Raw genomic sequence first — 17,500 nt, 5'->3', positions numbered from 1 at the left:
TTATCCACTCCCGTTACAAATGTTTGGGAAAAATATCAGAAGAATTAATTTGTGTTAGTTTTTCGTTAGGTGTTCGTCGCGTCATCTCTTCATTTATCACTTATTGGGATATTTTGCTTTTTGTGTTTTTACGAATGAATTTATTTGTGGTCGACCAGTTGTTTAGTTGTGTGATACTTCCAAATGATATAAAGGCAGTATCTGTGTTCTAATCAGTTGGTTTAGTTAAATTTAGAGCACCACAAACAGTTTTTGGTTTAGTTAAATTTAGAGTACCACAAACAGTTTTGATATGAATGCCTTTGCGGTTGGTGGTGGTTTTGTTCATGAGTAACACAACCTACTGTATGTCATATCTGAATACATCCTCTGACACTGATAATAATATCATCATGTTTTTTCCTCAGCTGTTTTGCTGTACCCATTGCTCTGATGCTGACGCGAGCTACCTCAATCAATCGAGGGTAGCTCACGTCAGAACATTCCGTTTTCTAGATTTGTAAATGTCATATGTACCTAATAGATCGTAAACCTTGTATAATCCCCGTGTATCAGTGGCCAGCGTTTTTGTGACGCCAGTTTGAGATAATAAATCATTATGGATAACTATTATGGATAACTAACCTACATGAACACGCACCAATAACGCTTCTTCGAACTCCGAAAGTGAACTCTGGTTGAAAAATACAGTAGCTCAAGAGCAGTTACTGTAATCGGAGCCCGTTACATAACCCAAGGGCGCCCATTGCCTAAGTAATAAAGCACCTACGTTAGTGAATTAATTAAAATTAAGTAGCTTAGTTAGACTCTCGAGACCCTCATTTGTAGCCGCTTTGGGTTTGTGATAAGTACGGGGCTGTTGCATATATACCTTTAACCCATTTCAGGTCCCGGTTGTATTCAGGTGTCTGGCAGTAGTTTTCATTTGCTCTCTGGCATAGCTTAGAAAGTGAAAGTAGTTTATTTTTATTTACGTATTAATTTACTTATTTAAATTACCTCAGTATTAGTAACCAGCTTCGTCGAATACTAGGATTTAGTGTGTTGAAATGGTGTGTTTTCTCATCATGTATTTTCTGCGGTAATAAATTCGTAGCCGTGGCCATGAACGACGAAGTTTCGAAGCCGTAGTGAAATCTGATGCAGGTCTTATGAGGTGCGATGATAGGTGAATGTTTTGAGTAGGTGTGCAGCTGGCCTTGAGGAGGAGAGGATATCTTATCTTCCAGCGGGAGATAACCTGAGAGGATGTTTATGCCTGACGAGTGCCCCTGATGAGCAGAGCGAACATTCGAGAGCATCGAATGCTAACACGAGCTCATTTGGTACCCGTTTGGAAGTGGCGTTTGTGTTGGCGCTAACGATTCGGTCAATAATTCTTCTCTCCTCATTTTTTTTTTCATTTGGTGAGAGTTTAATCGCTACGTGCGTCTGTGAGCGTGTTTGTTCTGGATCGTTCTGGCTTTGTGCGTGAGTGTGTGTTGCAAATAGTGTATTTTGTTGACGCTAAGGATTGTGTTAGTCATTCTGTGTGTGTTTTTATAATGGATTTAATTTGTACATTTATAGTGTGCCTGCCAAGTCAGAAATCACTCCAATATCTGAGTAAGTTTGCAGTCTTATCTTAGGTACAACATGTTGCTCTATATGATCAAGTTAATGGTTTGTGACGGCTTAACGTGCTGAATTTATAATGTTAAAATCGTTCTATTTTGTTAGTATTTGCTTGTAAGCCCAGTCCTTGGTTGAAGTCGTTTTATTATGCGTGCATGTGATCGCTGCGCGCAGTTTTGTCACGATTTGAAGGATAATTATTGTCACGTTTGAGGATTAGTCGTTTAATGCGTCGGTGATATGTTTATTTAATAAGATTAGTCATATAGACACCATCTCTAATGCAAACAACATGCTGAATTATCTGTCTCTTGTGAGATAATTAATTTTGAAATTGATAACGATTAGATAGTGTAGTTGACGAAGTGGGGACAATGCAGGTTTCCGCTAGCTAAATATTTCTCTCTCTCTCTCTCTCTCTCTCTCTCTCTCTCTCTCTCTCTCTCTCTCTCTCTCTCTCTCTCTCTCCAAAATTCACATTCTACTTCTTCTTCGTTTTAACGTGCTTTTTCCCATTTTTTTTATATGGGGTAAGCACGACGCCTTCTTTTGAAGGACTTTGATTTGGCGTTGGGGTAGGCCGTAGCCTCGATCAGCTGCCCTGCCTGACATCGCTTAATTTTTTATATTTTTTCTAGGGAAAACTCAACATTAATCTCTCTCTCTCTCTCTCTCTCTCTCTCTCTCTCTCTCTCTCTCTCTCTCTCTCTCTCTCTCTCTCTCTCTCCCCGTAATTCACGTTTAATTTTTTATCTTTTTCTAGACAAAATTCAACATTAATCTCTCTCTCTCTCTCTCTCTCTCTCTCTCTCTCTCTCTCTCTCTCTCTCCCTCTCTCTCTCTCTCTCTCTCTCTCTCTCGTGGTTATGCCCTTTGTATGGCTGTTCATTATATGTAATTGTATGATTTTACGCGTTTGTGCTGCTCTGTGCAAATGGTAATTGACATTTCTTTAAACAGTAATGGCTGTCACTGAGCAGTTCGCATGACACTGTTATTGTTTACAGAAACAGTTGGAGTATGTCATTATTCTAGGTCCATTATTTTTCTTTTCAGGTGGGTTGACAAGTTGGTCCGTCATTGTAGGTTGGAGATATCTCTCAAGGTTAGTGTGTGTAATGTTGCGCTCTGGCTGATGTGGGTCATAATGGATGCGGTTTAGAATGAAAATCAATTATTTTTGGTATGAAAGTGATAAAGTGATTTAATGATTACAAATGACAATTTTTATTCATGTTGGGACTCTGTGAATAAAAAAAAATTTTTTCTATTAATTTTTTGGCAAACTAAGGTTTGTTTTTGCTGGATTTTTATGAACTGATTGGATGATGAATATAATGATTTTGAAGGGGCATTCGTATTTAGTCGCCCGATTATTTCAGCAGTAAATTGTAAATCGAATTACAGCTGTATTTGCATAAATACATTAATTTATATTGTGCTAATAATAATAACGTTGGGCATAAAAAGAAAATATTAATTATAAGGAATTATATGGCTGCGAAATTGGTGTGGCCCTTGGCGTAATATTGTCTTTTTGTTATATAGCTGTTCGCTCTTTTTTTTTTCCACAGACATATTGCTACAATAATTTTTGGTAACTGATGCTGATTAAATAAAAAATAAAAGTAGTTAATTAAATAAAATAAAATTGTTATGATATTGAGTTTGATTTTTGCTCTTTACTTAATTCTCTCGTAATCTTTGTTATATATATATATATATATATATATATATATATATATATATATATATATATATATATATATATATATATATATGTATGTATGTATGTATGTATTATATATATATATATTATATATATATATATAAAATTTTTATCACACCGTGAGTTATATACAATCATGAAGCTACAAATGTTTAATATCTAATTCACGCTACTTCGGGAATATCCCCGATTGGGAATTATCACCGAAGGAGAATTTTTTAAGTGATAAATGGATCGGTACCGCCGGGTCTCGATCCCTCGACACAGTACCTTCCAACGATTCCAGTCGACAGTTAAACCACTGAGCCGATCCATTTATCTCTTAAAAAATTCCCCTTCGGTGATAATTCTCCATCGGGGACATTCCCGAAGTAGCGTGACTTGGATATTAAACGACATTTGTAGCTTCATGAATATATATATATATATATATATATATATATATATATATATATATATATATATATATATATATATATATATATATATATATATTTCATGAAAGCTACAAATGTCGTTTAATATAGCGTGAATTGGATATTAAACGACATTTGTAGCTTCATGAATATATATATATATATATATATATATATATATATATATATATATATATATATATATTCATGAAGCTTAGCAAATGTCGTTTATCATTCAATTCACGCTACTTCGGGAATGTCTCAATGGAGAATTATCACCGAAGGGGGAATTTTTAAGAGATAAATGGATCGGCTCAGTGGTTTAACTGTCGACTGGAATCGTTGGAAGGTACTGTGTCGAGGGATCGAGACCCGGCGGTACCGATCCATTTATCACTTAAAAATTCTCCTTCGGTGATAATTCCAATCGGGGATATTCCCGAAGTAGCGTGAATTAGATATTAAACATTTGTAGCTTCATGATTGTATATAACTCACGGTGCGATAAAATTTTATATATATATATATATATATATACATAATACATACATATATATATATATATATATATATATATATATATATATATATATATATATATATATAAAGATTATATATACATATACATATATACATATATATATATATATATATATATATATATATATATATATATATATATATGTATATATTGTAATTTTCATAATTGTACATTTTATATTAATTTGTTACGATACTTTATATTCTGAAAACTATTCGTTAACTTTTAATATATTTATTATTTGCTCTGGCATATTTTATTTCTTAGTTTCAGAAGTGGGAACACTTACATAAGAAACAAATAAAAAGTTATTTGTTACTTTGTCCATTTCCCCTCGTTTTTCCCCTCAGCCTCTTTCTCGTCTCCCCTCGCCCAGCATGGCAGCAATTTAACTCGTCTGGAAGACCAGGGGAAAAAATCTATAAAATATTTTCCTCTGGTTTTATTGCCGTCTGTGTGAAATCGTTCCTACTGTTTATTGATTGGCCATACTGACGATATTGTGTTTTCGAAAGTTATTGCATGCTCTCTCTCTCTCTCTCTCTCTCTCTCTCTCTCTCTCTCTCTCTCTCTCTCTCTCTCTCTCTCTCTGTATATATTTACTGTATATATATATAATTTAGATTTTTGTCACACACACACGCGTGGATTTTTGATATTCACAAATATTAAATATATAACTTACATCCAAAGAGGACTGTATCTGCGCTGGCCAGGCCACCTTGACGTTGATAGCCGGGTGGTCAGTCACTGTGTCGGTCTGTATAAACCAGGCCACGGTTCGAATCCTGGCCGGTCCAGGAGCACTTAGCAGTTGCAATTCCCTTTGGGTGTAAGTTATTACTAAGTGAATTCTACATTTAAACGAAATTTGGTATGGCATTTAAATTTATACATGTAAATGTACTTATATGCAGATCTCTCTCTCTCTCTCTCTCTCTCTCTCTCTCTCTCTCTCTCTCTCTCTCTCTCTCTCTCTATATATATATATATATATATATATATATATATATATATATATATATATATATATATATATATATATATATATATATATCACTAAGTCCACGTCGAAAGGTGAGTGAAAACCATGACTTTGAACAAGTACTTTCTGTAGTTTATTCTATATTTTCAAGTTCACGGTTTTCACTCATCTTCCAACGTGGACTTAGTGATATTCTCAAGCACGCGTTCCTTCGTGCTGTATTGATATATATATATATATATATATATATATATATATATATATATATATATATATATATATACATATATATACATACATTATATATATTATATGTATATGTATATATATATATATATATACATACATTATATATATATATATATATATATATATATATATATATATATATATATATATATATATATATATATATATATATATATATATATATATATATATATATATATATATATATATATATATATATATATATATATATATATATATATATATATATATATATATATATATATGCAGTTATTTAAGATATACCAGATGGTTTATGGATTATATATAGCTGCTGTTATGCTCAGGCGCTTTTGTCTGCAACCGTACGCATCCGCCCTCGCAACTGGAAAACACCATGATTGATATTAAATATGAATGATACAGCGAAGGTCATCAGTGAGGTCATGCCTCCTGAGGTCAGTGGTCTTTGACTAACTCTTCGAAGAGCCTTAACGTCACTTATTTAATTATTCAGATTACGAAAGATCAAGGGTCGTTGGTAATTGTGGGCGCCTGGTTGATATCGTGCGTGAGCTGAAGCGAAGATGTTTAAAACGTGGTTAGGTACTCTGAACAGTTATCGGAAAGTAATTCATAGGTTTATGAATCTGGTTTGATTAAGGGCTTGGGCTTTTGCAGTTTTTTCATAATTATTATTTAAGTAGAGCCGCGTTCATTAGTTATTTTTATATTCGTAACACAATAACACGTACATTCATTGTGGCTGTCCTGATATATATGAGGTGAAGTTTTTGTCTTCACACTTCTCGTTTTGGGTTTCATATCAGAACGTTGATGAATCAGAAGCCTTATTATTTCTGTTTTTGCCAAAATAAAACATACCAAGTACAGTTATTTACTATTGTTTGTAATAATTTAACACCCCTGTATTACGAACTGAATATTACCTTACCTTTTTATACATACATACATACATACATACATACATACATACATACACACACACACACACACATATATATATATATATTTATATATATATATATATATATATATATATATATATATATATATATATATATATATATATATATATATATATATATATATACATATGCAAAGATAGAGTGACTGATGGTAGAGGATGCATGAACGGAACTAAGAATGAAGGTCCCAGACGCTTTCGTGTTGGTACGTTTTCGGTTTGTTGAAATAACACGATAGCTCTTGCTATCTTCATTATTTATTCTGTTCCTGTTTGTCTATATATATATATATATATATATATATATATATATATATATATATATATATATATATATATATATATATATATATATATATGCATATAATGTGTGCATGTGTGTTTACCTATCTGTCTATCTGTCTGTCTATATACATACAGTATATATATATATATGTGTGTTTGTGTGTGCGCGCGCATGTGTACTCAGTTGTCATTCCCTTTAAGCATTAGTGGTTACTGAATCCAAATTCAATCTGCTTTGAATTGAGAGGGTTACTTAATACCATTGAAATTGAGCTCTAATCTCTTTCAGTTCAGCCACTGGTAGAACGAGCAACCTTATGTCCATGTCCAACCCAGATTGATGAAAACGACGGGAAAAATTGAAGGTGGGGAAAAAGAAAAAAGAATGGACCAGAGATAGATTGCGGGATATTTATGCGGTTCAGAGCGGTCTGTTTCAAGGTAGAGTAAATTGGAAGGGTGGCTAGTTGACCATTCTTGAGTGCCTGGTTAATGTGGTGAGGACAAGGTGGTTGTGAAACCTTCAGCAAGTAACTGTAGTGATGATCTTATTTGCTGTGATTTCTTTTCATTTAATTTCATTTCAATGTAATTTTAAAATAGTTTAACATTTCATTTCTTTTCAGTACAATTTAATATAGTTTAATGTCTTAAAATTGAGGCCGACATTTTTTTTTTCACCGGCACTAAATGACATCAGATATATAAAGTTAGGAAGTATAGATATACAATAATTTTTCTGTACAATATAAGCCATTGTATCGTGACCAACGCAAATCGTAATCGGAGCCTCGTGTTTGACGCACATACCTTGCATTAGTGCGCATTCGCTCCGCCAAGTGGACGGGTGGGCGGCGTTGGTGGTGTGGTAGTGACCGTAATTGCTAATCGCACTGGGCGTTTTGTTAGCGAGGCCTGGGTTTTGTTCTAGTTTGGTCGGCTCAACAACAGCGAAGGCGTATACCGGATAGGTTTTGTTTATGGGAATCTTGTGTGAATTTGTTTCGACGTAATTTTTAATTAGTATTAGCAATAGCGGCTGTAGTAACTGTAAGTAACCGAATTGTGTTATTTGATGCTGAAATGTGTAGCATTAGTCACAACATTTTAGGGGTAGAGAAATTGCAGGTGAGGATGTGTGTTCCACCTGTAATGATATTTTTTGATGCTCATAATTGGACTGTCAGTTGCCGAACTCATCATAAAAACAGGCTGCTTCATTGTGAACTCACACGTGTAAGTCTGAAGCCTGTACAGTAGTAGCTTGTGTATATGAATCTACTGTACGTATTTCACTTTTGATAATGTCTTCAACGTTTTAGTTAGTATCACAGCTGCTAGGCTAGAGAATAAGTAGGTCGTCGTCGTTATAAAATTAAATCTTCATTTCATTAGACAAGTGTTTACTGGAACTGGGCCTTTGTGAATTAAGGGCAAAATATAAATTTTATTCAAAACAGGTTTTTTTTACACTATTGACTTTGTACACAAGGGATTAAAAAAAGAGTGGGTCTGTAAATGAGCGAGTTTTTCGTTTATTCACTGTAGGGATGTTACAACTTGTAAATTATAAAAGGTTCCTTTCTTTTAGTTCGTTCCTATTCGTAAAAACATAATATGAGGGAATATGAAATGTCTCTGTTTGTTTTGATTGAGTTTCACTGGTTAGATCTTCGATTAAATTCATTCTAAAGCCAAGGGATGAAATCAGGCGGCTGTACTCTGTTGTTGGTATAAATACCGAATTGATCTGTATCTCTTGTCTCATTTAACAGAATCAAAAGTCTCTGCTTATATTTGTATCGTAGCCTCTCTCTCTCTCTCTCTCTCTCTCTCTCTCTCTCTCTCTCTCTCTCTCTCTCTCCTTATATTTGTATCTTAGCCTCTCTCTCTCTCTCTCTCTCTCTTCTCTCTCTCTCTCTCTCTCTCTCTCTCTCTCTCTCTCTCTCTCTCTCCTTATATTTGTATCTTAGCCTCTCTCTCTCTCTCTCTCTCTCTCTCTCTCTCTCTCTCTCTCTCTCTCTCTCTCTCTCTCTCTCTCTAGTAGCATGGGTGTTGGCGTAAGCTCTTCCGGCGTTTTTATAAATGTTTGCTGCGTTGTTCAGAGCCAGTGGCTCTGGTGTGTTTGTGTGTTTTGTTGGGTCTGAGCAGCACGTAACCATGTCCGCCACGGTGTGATCTCTCTTGTATCCTTTTTTCTACTAAGCCTGTTTCCATTATTTCCTTTTCTGTTTATTTTTATTTCTACGCTTTTTATTCGGACTCTTTGCAACTGCCTGCATTAAATTTTGAATGGATTCCCTTAAGTGTTTGATATCTTTCTTGCGTAGTGTATCTCATGACTACATAATGTGAGCTTGCGCAAACATGCTTGCTCTGTGTATTTGCCTGTCAATAGATCCATATTCTGACGTGATACAAAAATTACGTTTTAAATGTGGGTAAGTTAATTTTTCTGGAAACATGGTAGAGCGGCAGAGAATTCCCCAGTTTGGGTACTTAGAAACGTCGCCTACTTTTGGTTGAATTTCATTTCATTCTCTGATGCCGTATTTGTTTTGTTACATAGAGTTATACATTTTATTTTTTTTTATTTTGATACAATTTACCCTCCCCCCCTTTTTTTTCTTAAAGCTTTTTTGTTCTGTACATGTTGGATTTTCTTCTTATGGCTTTTGATTGTTGTCTGCAAATATTTTGACATTTTGAGCAACAACTGATAATAGCAATAATGCGCGCAGGTGTCATCATGATAGGGAAATCCTCGACCACAGCTTCGTGAGCCGTGATGCTTCAGACCCTAGATCTTGCTTCAGACGACCTCGCATGACGGCTTTGACGTAGCTACGAACACACCTGACGAGCCGAGAAGGCTATCGCGAAGATAACGATAAGATACGTGCATGTTTCTCCCCTTGAACGTGACCTGTGGACCCCCTGTGGTAAGTTTGACCTCTCGGTGGGGGTCTCTCTGTCCGCATGTCCACCTTATGTGCGGCGGTTACGTCATGTGGAAGGATTTCCACGGCAAGGACGAGCCATTAGCGCTCGAGAGAAAATGCTTTGACGCAAATCATCGTGGACTTGAGTTCTTGGAAGAACCTTTAATTGAGGCGAAGCTCAAATGTGTTCGTGCGTGTGGATGATTCGTCATTCTCTCTCTCTCTCTCTCTCTCTCTCTCTCTCTTCTCTCTCTCTCTCTCTCTCTATATATATATATATATATATATATATATACACGTACATATACATACACACACATATATATGTGTGTGTAAATAATATGTTATATATAGATCGATAGATAGATAAGTAGGCAGGAGGTAGGTAGGTAGATACACGGCATATCATACTGATTACTTTTACATGCCCTAAACACGCAGACCTCTATATATATATATATATATATATATATATATATATATATATATATATATATATATGTATGTATGTATGTATGTATGTATGTATGTGTGTACGCTGAATATGTCTTTATACTTATACTTTTTACAACGCATCTCTTTCATAGGAAGATTATGTCCTTTCTGTGTGAAAATCTAATAGAATTTTCTTGTAGTATAACTGATTCGTCAAACATCAGTGTAAGAAGACATTTTTATAATGCACCTGTCAGTATTAAACTAATTACTGCACGAACAGGTGGCAATAAATCATTGGATTACTTGGAGACCTATATTCACAGGTCAGGCGATGATGATCAATTGACCTACATTATTAAATATAATGAGAAAGAGAAGAAAATGAGATAATAGATTTTTCGATATTTCTGAGGCAGGCAAATATGAAAATGTTTTTTCCGTGAGTAGTCTTGCATGAATTTTATTTCTTGATTTTATTTTGCTTTATTTCATTTGCATAATAATAAAGGAATAGGGTGAAGTGTTAACAGATTTCTTTTTTGTAGGTCCGTGCATGATATATTTAACAAGTAACGATGTCCCGGCCGGAGTTACAGTGAATCATAAGAAAAGTGATTTTGAGTGATTTTATATCGAAAAAGGAAGTGGGCAGTGTTATTCAAGGACTAAGAAAAAACAAAACTTTTACGACTGTTCCTACCCAGGTAGTAACAGACTGTCAACAATACCAATTACGATAAACTCGTGATATATCACCGGCTTAAGGATTATGAAAATTGTTTTAAAACTCGTTCCTTCCCCAGTGGCTTAGCGGGGTCAGTAATGGAAATGATTTCCTTTCATGCCGTTTAAAGAGAGATTGGTGATGGAATATATTAAGGTCCTTTGTGGCTGTATTATAAAGCAACACCTGGTTATAAGTAAAGACTTTCAGTGCAAGCAAGCTTAAGGTGTGACACCTCCGGTGTGAAGCATCGCTGTGATGAGAGAGAGAGAGAGAGAGAGAGAGAGAGAGAGAGAGAGAGAGAGAGAGAGAGAGAGAGAGAATTACACCCGCACGCTTGCTCGTATTTTCCTCCAAGTCGAGAGAACACGTACGAAACACGAAGCATGAAGAGAGTTATTTAAAGCCATACTCGGTTATTCCTCCCGAAATGAAATGGTTTTCCTCCTTAACCGTTGACATCCCGAGGGGAGGCTCCTTTCATAATGCTCACTGCCGGAAAGGGTAATGTTAGGGTCCGGAATATTTTCATTTTTGTTTGTCTTCAAGTCCGGGGAGTCTGAAGTGGCCGTTTGAAAAGAGACGTCAATTTCGGCTCCTGGATTTCTCTCCTTGAGGGAATGTGAGGCGGCAGTCTCTCGGTTTCGTCTGCTTTTTCGCTCTGCAACAACGAATTACTGTTGTTGTTGTTGCTGTTGCGTAGGATGTTCGCGGTAATTCATGCTTATTCCTAAATACATGTATGTGTTGAGACTTTCTTACGTTTGGTCACTCGTGGCTTTTTTATTTTTTCTTATCTGTTTGGCTTACTCCAAAGAAGTCTTGTCGACGTGCACTTTCAGCCTGGTCGTTTAACAGAAGACTCATGCTTTCAGCAGTATCCACAACTTCTCTTCCATGTCGTCGGCCACCCCTTATTACCGACAAAATTCCGCCTTTCCATAAACTGGCACACTTACGTCCTATCCCTGACTCAGAACAGTCAAAACATATAACTGTTAAAGAACAGTAAGACTTTCATATCCTTCTCATTTTCCATCTCCCTCTTCCTCTTCTAATGATTTTCTTATTCTTTTTTTCATCATTATTATTGTTATTTACGTCACTGTTGCTGTATTATTTATAGCTGTTGTCATCTCTATAATCCTGTATATGAGTCCGCTCTGAAGAATCCCTATAAATAGCCACATCTATAATAGCTATTTGAACCCATTCGGTAACATGAAGCTGGCGACTCGTCCCTTTCGTTGTCATGGCAACACCGGCGAGTTGATGATGTAATTTTGCTCTAATTGAGCGGTGAAATGAATTCTGCTACTCTTTTTTTTTTTTTTTTTTTATTTTGTATGGTAAAGTATTTGCTTTCAAAGCCGATAATGCCGAAATGTTTCAATTAACGCAAGTGACATCCGGCATGCGAATGCAGTTGTCTGCAGCTGATCCGTAGGTGGTGTATATGTGTGTGTGTGTATGTATGTATGTGTGTAAGCTGAGTTTTAATGATCAAATATTTCGTTTTTCTCTGGTCTTCATTCTTGCTTGTTTATGTGATATGTGATATTTGTGTTTGTTTAAGTATTAATCCTTGATTTTTTGCATTCACTCCCTGAAATGCAGTATTTTTTTAATGTTTTGAAGTAGAATTAATTTGTTATTAGTTTATTTGATGGAAATTAAGTTAAATCTTTCGCTTTACCAGCATTTGGAGTATGCAGGTTAGTTCAAACGTACATTGAAGAAATGTCATGTGAAAAATGCTGCATACTATCTTGAACATGTTGTCACTCAGTATATGTATACTCATTTTCTTGAACATGTTGTCACTCAGTATATGTATACTTGATTTGTTGAACGTATTGTCACTCAGTATATGTATACTTAATTTCTTGAACATGTCACTCAGTATATGTATACTTAATTTCTTGAACATGTCACACAGCATATGAATACTTAATTTCTTGAACATGTCACACAGTCTATGTATACTTAATTTCTTAAAAATGTTGTCACTCTATATGTATACTTATTTTTCAGTTAACTTCTCTTTTTCTTGAGTTACCGCTTTTACATATAAACTTTCTTGAGTTACCGCTTTTACATATAAACAGACAGTACTAGTTTACCCATATTATTAAAATAAAATGGTAAATAATTCAGGGTCGAAACTATGGGAGTTACGTACCGTCCCGAACTTAGGTCAAGATATCTTGCTTTTGCTTACCAATAGAGCATGATGAGAGAGATATGCCTCGTTCGGGACGCCCGATGGGAAGGGTTTTATTGCCTACCCACTATCCATGTTACACAAGAAAGTAAATAAAGGATGTTCATTTTGTTTAAATTATATATATATATATATATATATATATATATATATATATATATATATATATATATGTGTGTGTGTGTGTGTGTGTGTGTGTGTGTGTGTGTGTGTGTATATATATATACATACATATATACATATGTATATATTGTATATATACATACACGTATGCATACATATATGTGTATATATACACATACATATGTACATATGTGTGTGAATATATATATATATATATATATATATATATATATATATATATATGTATGTATGTATATACTGTACAGTATATACACATGAGGACTTTTATACATTTTTTCTAAGTGATCCATATCAAACCAAAGCATTCAGTACGTGTTGACCCATCTCACGGTCTATTCAAGCGCAGAAATTGACCGACTCACTCATAGAAGGAACGAACCACTGTGCGGTCGCTGTCAAGGTCTATAGAGTCTATAGCGGCGTTGTGGCACGACCTTGGTCGTAATGATCTTGGGAGTCTGAGGAGGCGGTGGTCGGTCTCTATTTGTATTGTGACTGGAAGTCCCGTTGATCCGAGCGATATAGTGGCGTATTGCCTTGGAGCGATTGAGAGCAGTCTCTGGTTTGTTTTTAGGGTGTTCTGTTCGTCGTAGCTTTGACGTCTTGCGATTCTCTGCGCGTCGTTGCCGCTTCTCTTCATTGAAGAGGTTGCTGTTCGTTGCTGTCATTTTTATTCGTTGTAAATGCTTCCGGTCATTGGAGTTGCTTCCGCTCGTTGGAGCTTTTCATTCATTCACTTTTTCCTGTTTAATGGAGCAGCTTTTTTTTCTATTGGACCTTATTAACTGGATTGATGTATGTTCGTGGGAGGTGTTTTTATTTACCATCTGTTTTTATATGAGTTATATATGTTCATTAGGGCAATTACTGTTTGTTGGAACCTTTTTGAATAATTGAGGGTTTTTTGTATATTTGCACCGCTATATATTTTTTTTTTCGTTAGGATATGATATAGTTGCTGTTTTGTTTATTTTGGACACAATTTGGATACTGCTTATTTTTCATATGATAGTTTTGTGATGGATATGATATAGTTAATTTTGTTTTTTCGATAATAAACAATGCTATGTTTTTTTAGCTTATGCGTTTTTTATACAGATATCTTTTTTATTTTATATTTGTATAGGTACTGTCGGTTTTTCTTATTTTGGACGTTATAAGTTTTGCAAATATTTTTATATTTGAAATCATTTAGGTCCTACATTTTTTTTGACATGACATAGATACTGCTCATATTTTGGATACGACAATTTCTGTTATTTTTTCTTCTTTTGGACATGACGCAAGTATTGAAATTTCTCTTGTTTTGTCATTTCCTTTTCTCTTGGATATGATGGAGGTACTACAATTATTTATTTTGGATGTGATGTAGGAAGTGACTTTTTTATTATAATGTAGGTACTGCTATTATTTGTTTTGTATATAGCCTGGTTCTCTGTGCTATTCTTTGTTCTATATATGATGCAGGTACTACTGTTCTTTGTATTGATTATTCTGTAGTATGGTTATAGGTACTGCTATTCTTTGCTTTTTATATGGTAAGGGTACTAGTTATTTGTGTCGGATATAAGTCCTGCTATTATTTGTTTCAGAAATAGGTAGTGTTGTCAGGTGGTTTGGATAGAATATAGGTACGGTTACTATTTGTATTACTTGTTAGTCATATACTGCTATTTTTTTTTTTTTTTGACAAGTGAATTGAATATCGGTGGCGTTGTTGAACTAATTATTAAATTTGTTTGGTGAACTTGCAAAATTTAATTAGAGTTCTTGTCATGGTACAAATTACTGGAAATGGATTTTATCTAAAACAAACATCCGATATTAGATCATTATAATTATTAGTATTGTTGTTGTTGTTATTATTATTACTGTTATAGTTATTATTGTCGTTGTTTCATCAAAATTATAGTTATCGTCATCGTTAATGTCGTTATATTCATCCTAACGTTGTTAATGTTGTTATTATCTTTGTTGTTGTTGCTGTATTACACTAATGGGAAATAAAAAAAAAAACTATTTGGAATGAAAAAAATGATTTGTCAATTAAAATTCTAGGAATGGAATTGTGCCAAGGTAAAGCTCGTGTTTACCTTAATCATCATTTAGCATTAATTTGACTCTTTTGATATTATCCTCTGATGTGGGGGATTAGGGTGATACTGTGAAGGCCTTGGGTGGAGGGGGGAAGAGGGCGGAGAAAGGGGCCTGTTCTGGAAGGGTACCCCATGAAGGACATGCAAGGTCATATAATGATAATGATTGTCGTGGCTTATTGTTGCTTTTGTAAATTTCTCTCTCTCTCTCTCTCTCTCTCTCTCTCTCTCTCTCTCTCTCTCTCTCTCTCTCTCTCTCTCTCTCTCTCTCTCTCACATGTATGTATGTGTATATATATATATATATATATATATATATATATATATATATATATATATATATATATATATAGATATATATATTTTTTTTTATTAAAAACAATACACTGCTGTTAGTGCTCACATAAATACATGAATGATTAAACGAGTCGTTCTTTACATCCGGTTGGAACGTGCACAGGATATGAGTTGCTAGTGCGTTTTTGAGAGAGAGAGAGAGAGAGAGAGAGAGAGAGAGAGAGAGAGAGAGAGAGAGAAAATGAACAAACTGGGGAGGTTGAGCCAGTGTTTGTTTTGATACCCTGTTTACTCTTATTGATTGCATATTGTTTAATAGCAAACGAATAATTAAATGACCAACAAACGTTCGGAAGAGGAAACGAGCTGACGCTCGCAACATTTTTGCTGCGGCTGACCTTCAATTAAAGAGGCGGATCACCCAGGTGATTGAATTTTGGGAGGGCGAGAGGATATGGGATCGTGCCGCCGACGCATCACTGCTCAAAGCGGAATCAAATCATGTCCAAGCAATTCTCTCTCTCTCTCTCTCTCTCTCTCTCTCTCTCTCTCTCTCTCTCTCTCTCGCGTACATGATGCCGGTTATGGCTTTGAATACCGCTTTGTACGCTAACCCGTGAAGCGTCCAAATGAACAGATGAGGGTTTAATGAGCTGAATAAATGAATTTGTCGATAATTCCAGTCACAGCGTGCTGAGAGAGAGAGAGAGAGAGAGAGAGAGAGAGAGAGAGAGAGAGAGAGAGAGAGGAAGTTGACATCATAAATTGTGCTCATTTGCATATCCGTGCTATTATGTAACAATTTTTACACTGTTCTATTATGTGCATTTTGTATCTGCAATGGGTGGCTTTGACCGCCGAAATTCTCTGGAGTAGGATTACTGGGAAGAATGTTTGAAGAATGTAAGTCTTTGTTGGGAATAATACTCGTTTCCGTTTTTCACTCTTATTCTGAATACGCTTACTTTTCTAAAGAAATGCCCATGCTAATAGTTTGATTAGTACTGTCAGAGAAGGGAAAAAGTCATTTCATAGGTACGCATCAGTTGCGGTACCAGTTATTTGCACAGAATTCAAGAAGATTGTCATTTGCATTATATTATGCATGCCACTGTTTCATTGAATAACACAAACCCCCTTGAACTGAAAAGAAAAAGCCACACAAACAAACAAAAAAAAGTAGACAGTTACACGACGGCTTCGCTGGAGAACAGTCGTGTGTCATTGCTGCTTTGATTCGAGTCCGGAAAACAAGCCAGGGGTGCCAGGTGAATTTCAGCTGTACTGAGTCTTGTTTTTCACATGCTTTGCTTCGCCTCACTTTATAAAATGTATTACGTAATGCTCTTGATAAATTAAATTACGCAGTTCTCTCTATAAGATTAATTATGTTGTGCTTGTTGTAAAATATCTCTATAATACGATTTTTATAGAATGAATTACGCAGTACTGTGTAAAATAAATCGCATTATACTCTGTAGGACAATATTTACTTAATGCTTTTTCAAATACAAAATTACAGTATATTTTCTGTTTAATTGCTTCACAGTTTTTATAAAATGTTATATAATACTCTAAATTAAATGACAAGATGCTTTGTAAACAGATAAATTACATAAGAATCATACCTGCCCGCATATTTAGTAATTCAGTGTTGGTATAATAAAAGAGGCACTTAGTAGACCTGTTGTTAAACAGAATTGGGTCAGAGAGAGAGAGAGAGAGAGAGAGAGAGAGAGAAATTTCGGGCTATAAAAGTTGTAAGCTTTGGAGCACAGAACAATATTTTCCCTCTAGTTAAATCTTATTTCCCGACGTACATTTGTCATTGAGCAAGTCTTTCTCCTGT

General features: G+C 34.9%; 1 protein-coding gene across 20 annotated transcripts in view; it reads left to right on the top strand.

Annotated features, from left to right (window-relative positions):
• Positions 1-17,500, top strand: part of ZnT63C (zinc transporter 63C) — a 237,393-nt gene that overhangs the window by 88,583 nt on the left and 131,310 nt on the right. For 3 of the 20 annotated variants that reach the window (XM_067112118.1, XM_067112119.1, XM_067112107.1), the window contains one exon: positions 2,671-2,719. The exons of 11 other annotated variants lie outside the window; for them this stretch is intronic. The gene's annotated coding sequence lies outside the window, so the exon portion shown is untranslated. Of the gene's footprint in view, positions 1-1,280; positions 1,606-2,670; positions 2,720-7,075; positions 7,228-17,500 lie in introns of those variants that run through there. 6 more of the 20 variants (XM_067112108.1, XM_067112120.1, XM_067112121.1 and 3 more) reach the window with 6 other exon arrangements.

Source organism: Macrobrachium rosenbergii, chromosome 12 (genome assembly GCF_040412425.1).
Source record: "Macrobrachium rosenbergii isolate ZJJX-2024 chromosome 12, ASM4041242v1, whole genome shotgun sequence".
Classification (NCBI taxonomy): domain Eukaryota; kingdom Metazoa; phylum Arthropoda; class Malacostraca; order Decapoda; family Palaemonidae; genus Macrobrachium; species Macrobrachium rosenbergii.
The sequence above is the reverse complement of the archived record's forward strand: the minus strand, read 5'-3'. Positions and strand labels throughout refer to the sequence as shown.